Below are 6,518 nucleotides of genomic sequence, written 5' to 3' on the forward strand. Positions count from 1 at the left end.
GGGAAATGCAACGTCATTAAATTGACGTCAGGCAATTAATTTTCGCAGCACCGCCTGTGGCAGCTCTCACCGCAAACAGCTGGTGGCTGTTTGCCAAAACTAGTAATACTGGAGGGAGTGGAAACTCGCGATTTCGCGGTAGACATTCGACAACGAGTGTATATAACACTAAATATTTTGCACCCAGTTTAGAATAAAATGATGTAGGATAAGTAGAAAAAGGCTGTTGGGAGTTCATTAGACTCTTTTTCTTGAATCTCAACACGCTTTTCATAGCTCTACACCATTTTTCTGTCAAAAAAGGCTGCTGATCAACTTCAGCACCCTTGGTTTTTTAGGGTGTTGAAGGAGTGTTGAAAAGGTGTGGAAAAGGTGTTCAGCTGTTCATTGAATGAGGCCATGCATGCATGTATAACTCCACTGTAAAGAACAAGCCATCTCCTTACCCTCCTCTACGTTTAGGAAATGTTCAAAAGCAAAAAAAAAATGTTCGTCTGCAATGATCACTCGTTTACATATGCGATGCGCCCCATGCCCCAAGTTTAGGTTTGGCCCATGAAATATCAATTTGAACCTTTAAATAAAAGGCTATTGTTGTGTGGCGGAAAGGATGTTGACCGCCTGCAACATGCTTGCCTTTCTGTAGGGTGTTGAAACGACGGGAAATATGTGTTCAGTTGCAAAAAGAAAACAGTGGAGCTTGGCGTCGACTTTGTGTCTTCCGGTGTTGCTACGTTTTGCTACGTTTGTTAGGCTTGGCGATGTTCTTGCTAAGCTAGGATTAGCGCTGAGGGGTGAGGCGAAGTTTAACCGAATTTTACAAGGCTGTTCCAGCGTTCCCACAACACTGACAGCGCATCCAAGGGCAAACAAGCTAGGTTGAACCCCAGCTGTGCTATTTCTCCAGCCTTTCCCCACCATTGCAAGGTGCGCCGATATTTTGCGTTTTGTTGTTGTGTTTGCGGTTATTTAATAGCTTCAAAGCTTAGCAGACATTAAGCGAGTCGCTCTCTATCCAGAAAACTAGGTTAGCCTCCAGGTGAAAGTCCCCAAAGAACGGTAGGCGGGGCCATGGAGCCACCGATGGTAATGGGCGTCTTGTCGCGAATTTAGACCTGCTGCCATCAGACATTTCCTTTGAATGTCCCTAGTTCCAGGGCATGTTCATTATAGGCGGTGAAGGTCTGGCGGAACCGTTCCATCAGCGCAGGTTGGACATTAGACGTGCCTTTGGTAGTCCGCCTTTCATCCATAAGTGCGTGCAGAAGTAAGAGCCACCCCCAGCTAGATCCCCCGTAGTACAACCTCCTCCATCCTGGTAAGGTTGAGGGGGAGAGAAACGAACACGAAGGTAAGACAGCACGCGTTCGCCGCCGAAGATCCTCCTTGGCAGCCTATCGTGTAGCCCATGTGTCACTTGGGAGCCGGGCGTGGGATGATGGTGGCGGGCAGTAGTGAGAGGAAGTCTGCCCGTTCATTTCCTACAATACCGGTAGTAAATGATGGGTTCTTTCCGTGAATATTTACACGGAAGGCATATACAGGATATTTACAGACTGACGTAGACAGAGTAAGAAATAAAGTGGGTTCCTAGGTCAGCTAAAACTTTGTGCACGCGGCACCCCCGTCAGCGACGGACCCTGACCTAAGACTACCCAAGTGGTGAGATCCTCTCTAGCCTGACCTGGCTAGCCCGGCAATACGCCGGCCGTGCATAGCACATTAAAACCCTGAGGATTCGACCCCGAGACCTCGTGTCTCGTGGTTTTAATGGGTTACTTAGGCCCCACCCCCGATACACAGGCCAATCGGTATCTCCTGTACACCTGATAGGATGGATTAGTAAATCCTGGCCTAAACGACGGTGGGCAACGCCCCCCGTAACTCTCAAACACTGGTCACTATCTCTCTCTCCAGAAAAAAAAGAAAAGAATCAAAAGCAAACCAAACAAACACGATAACCACTCAAAAACCCGCGAAAACACGTGCAAGCGCCAGGGACACGCTTCCACGAACGCGGTCTGCATCGACTGTTCCCACGCATCTTGTCCGAGACAGGACAGCTACCCAAGCCAGCTGAAACCCATAAACATCCGTCTTAACGAACCGGCGCGTCCCCAAGATTCTCCGCCGTTGACAGGCGATGCCCCGTTAATTGGACCGTGGGCCAGAAACAGCGCGTAGGGACAAAAGGACACGGCGGCCGGCTCAGCCGTCGCCTCTGCCGCGCCCATCCCGGACCGAAACGCGCGCACTGGCCAACAAAAGGAAAGCTATCGCCATAAATTGGCCACTGTCTAACCACAGTTGACAGCTCCACGCTGCCCGTCTCCAGCCGCTCAACGGACCAAATGGTTTTACAACCATCCCTCTGGCTAAACGCGCGCGCAGGCGGCCCCCGAAGCATCCGACCCACGCTTTCCCACGCTCGTACTGTGCTTTGCCACACACTGTTCGAAACAACGTCGCAGCCAAGCTGAGGCTCAAGACAATTCGTCTCCGCGCAGTCGGCATGATCCAAAGGCCGTTCGCTCTTAGCAAGCTGGCTGCCATAAAGCCCTTCAGGGAACCGCCGCTTCCCACGCGTTCGACTTTGCAGCGTCGCTGACGCCTGGAACCCCTACACCGGTGTGACCACGAACCCATGACACAGGAACCTTTGATAGAATCCCCAGAAGTCTATGGTACCTTTGAAATGGTATAATAAAAGGAGCGCACATGCTTGAGCCTTCTGTGATCACCCTAGAACGGACACCGAAGCCGGCTTCACTGTTATAATACCTTACCTCAGGTGGCGCAGCCTTTACAGAGGGCGCCGTTCTTTTACCATGTCTCTTTTTGTGCTAACGCCACCGAACCTAGTTGAAGCTTAATTAGCTTCACTTGTAATAAATTAGGCCAATTTATATTGTGTGAAACATCGTGAGGCTACGAACATACTCCGCTTGTGCAAAATATTCTGTCCACCCGTGTAAACGAGTATGAAATACCCTGAAAAGCTAAAGGTATCTTACATCCTTTCTCCGTTGGCGTTCTTTTCTTACACCATTTTTCTTAGTTTCTAACACCATAAATTGCAGCTTCACACCCTTTGGGGAAAGGGTGTTGAAATAATGAACACCCTTCTTGTAGGGTGTTGAGATGGCGGGAAATATTTGTTTGGTTATGTATTTATAAAATTCTATGTCTTATAAACATATTAACTACATCACGATTAAAATGTTTTTCCAAATCCGGATGCTGACTTCTATATGTTCACCGTTAAATGCATAATTCCCAAATTAGCGCTAAAATATCTTATTTTTGTGACAAGCCCACCGACTGTATCGGAGGAGTTTCCTCTGCTGGCTATAAAAACAAGAGCAGATCATTTCCAAGTATGTGTGTACTCGCTCTCCCCATGCATCCCGTTGGTTTTCTTGCTCAATTCATTTGATGTTCAAGTGTCACTTGCGCGTCTTGAATGTATCTGTATGCGATGCTGTGCCTTCGGCCCATCCACACCGTCGCGCGTAGCTCCGCTGCCTACACACTTATTTTAGGGTGTTGAGCAACCTTACACACTTTTTAAGTGGGTTTCCACGTACACCCTTTTTATATACTTACACCCTTTTTTAGCCAAAACACCTTTTCAAGGTTTTCGCCATGGGACAAGATTCTCACACGCGTTTCATACAAAAATGGTAAAAAAAAGTTTAGTGTGGTATACCCTGGCTATCGAGTGACAGACAGCCACTGGCTGTCGCCCTGAGGTGAGGTACGTGGAAACAGTTGATTTCGGGGTAGACATCCGACAACAACTGTATCTTGGCTATCCAGGAAACAAATACACGTACCTTAACTTTTAGAGAATAGATGGGTCTTAGCGCTTCGTCGTCGACTACCGTGACTCAAATCGTGCCGTTCGCGTGGACCCGTATACGTTTCCTAACATCACCGAGACTTTGCAGAACTTAGTTTTTCACCACTGTACACATGGCATCAGGGTATTGGCAAATCGAAATGCACGAACATGACAAACACGAGACTGCATTCAAAACACCCTCTCGACATTACGAATGGAGATGAATGCCCATGGAGTTAGTGAACAGCGCGGCGGTTTGGCAGCGGACAGCCGATGTCGTGGCGGGGCTGTTAGGAAAGAGCTACCACATTTATTTAGGCGACAACATAATTTACAGCAGCACGTTGTGGTCACCTCGCCGACATGCGCGAGGTATTATTTGACGTGGTACATGCTGCGGGCTCAAAGCTGAAGCCCATCGAAGCGCGAATTTCTTCCACGAGTGATCAAATATCTCGGGGATATCGTATCCGCTGAGGTGGGCGACATGACCCATCTAAGATACAGTGCGTGAAGGATTTCCCAGAGCCTCGACAAAATACGGCAGGGCGGCTATCCCTGCAACTCATCCCTTACCACTGATGGTACATACTAAAATTTACATACTAAAATTGGAGGCTATCCCCACGTCACTAGAAAAGGGCGTTACCGAGGGGCAATATTTCTTCTTTGGAGGGGGTCTCTTAAGTCATAGGGACTGTCCTGATGAGGCGCAGGGGCGATGAACCTGCATCAATTAAGGAGAAACTGCTTCGGCTGCACCATGGCGCCCCGTACTCGCGGCTCCCGGGGTCACGAAGAACGCGCCGGAGGATAAACACGGCCAACTTCTGGCCAAGTATGCGGGCGGAGGTCGTGGAGTACTGTCGAAAGTGTCGTTTTTGCACTGTCAAAAAAAAAAAAAAAAAAAACGAAAGGCCACCTCCACTGCAGGTGTTTGACGAGCTTAAATCACCTTTCCAGCGGACAGCCGTGAATATAGTGGGCCCCTTACCGACGTACTCGGCGGGAAACAAGTACATTTTGGTCTTTATAAACAACTTGAGTTGTTCTGCTTAGGCTTTCCCGCTCCCAGACCAAAAAGCCTAAACAGTCGCTCGAGAGTTCGCAGAGAAAATTGTTTTCATGCACGGGGTACCCAAGCAGCTGTTAGCGGAGTAGGGCACGAATTTCCTCTCACGCGTCATGAAGGGAGTGCACTACCTTTTAGGTATTATTATTCTACAGACCACTGCATACCACACGCAATGTAATGGGGCCGTAGAGAGGCTGAACCAAACTCTGGTAACAAGGCTATCTCACTACGTCGATCACGATCAGAGTGACTGGGATCAATGGCTACCCTTCGCAGTGCTGCTTGTTTACAATACCAACGTTTATAAGGGGACTAATGCGACTCCGTTCGACCTTCTTCACGGTGGCGACGCATCAGTGCCGAATTTCATAGGCACGCTTCACGAGAGACATCAGGGCACACTCGAAAGTTTCTGTGCGGAGATGGCTCAACGTCTCAGTTTCCCATCAGCTCGCGTCTGATGCACTGAATAAAGCGGCGGTGAGACGAAAAGCAGCGTTTTGACAGGAACCGCTAATACACGCAGCACAATATGGGAGACAGGTTATATGTGAGAGTAGAATACCAGGCCCTAGGCCTCGCGAGGAAACTAGGGCAAAAATGGAAGGATCCTTTCCGCGTCATTTGAAAGCAGTCAGATGTGACATCTAGAGTGAGAGGGATCCGACGTGGGGAGGAAAAATTCCTCGCCATCCCGCCCTGCAGAAGTGTATGTCCAGTAAAGCTGTTGTAAATCACCAGAAATGGTGATGGAGGATGGTATGGAATGTTTCTCGGCGTCTCGGCGGGCTTGTCGCTTCCGCTCGGCTAGCGTCACTAGATAATGGCACAGAGTATCGGCACTCTTTTCTCCTATTTTCTCCTATTGTTCCGTGCCGCCGCCATGATCACTTGTCAGTTCGCATTACGTGACATTTGTTTAACTGAGACGGTATATGGCGCCGCTATTTGGTTGTTTGGGCGTTTTAGTAGGTCAACTCTGGTAGGCTTAGCTTGTCTTCCGTGCTCTGCGCCTGCGCGCGACTGACGTCGTTCCGAATGAAAATCGACGAATGCCCAGAATAGGCAATGCCCATATGTCAAAGGCACTTCCCGGCTGCCTGTGTCGGTAAGTGCCTGTGCCAGAGAACGCGTGTAACAGCATTTCAGTTTCAGAAGTCTGTACAAAGATGCTGTTATGCTGCATCTTCAGTAGTGTTGTAGCAGCCGGGAATGTCGGCTGCCGGATGAAGCGAGAAAGGAGACGTGCGGGTGGTTTGGAGTTGCAAGACAAACTGTTTATTTTCCTTACGTCCGAGTGCAGAGAGTTCCCCCCGACGAGGGAGAGAAGGAGGCACCCCCGCGTTCTTCTAAAAGAGAAAGAGAAAAGGGGGGCCCCCGAGCGAGCAGACGTAGCATGCCGCCAGGGCTAATCCCGGGAGCCGGCCCCGACAACAAGTTGTTCCCCCTACACGGAGGGTGAGGCGCTGGCGCCACGAGTAGGCGCGCTGTCTACGGCCGGCTGCTGACGGGATAGAAAAGAATGCGGTGGTGCTGAGCAGCTTCCGCTACAAAGGCTCCCCCCCTAGATTGCGGAGCTTTTAAAGAAGGACAGCAGTT

This window comes from Haemaphysalis longicornis, unplaced genomic scaffold (genome assembly GCF_048455015.1).
Source record: "Haemaphysalis longicornis isolate Haplotype H1 unplaced genomic scaffold, Haemaphysalis longicornis Haplotype H1 scaffold_2, whole genome shotgun sequence".
Lineage (NCBI taxonomy): Eukaryota > Metazoa > Arthropoda > Arachnida > Ixodida > Ixodidae > Haemaphysalis > Haemaphysalis longicornis.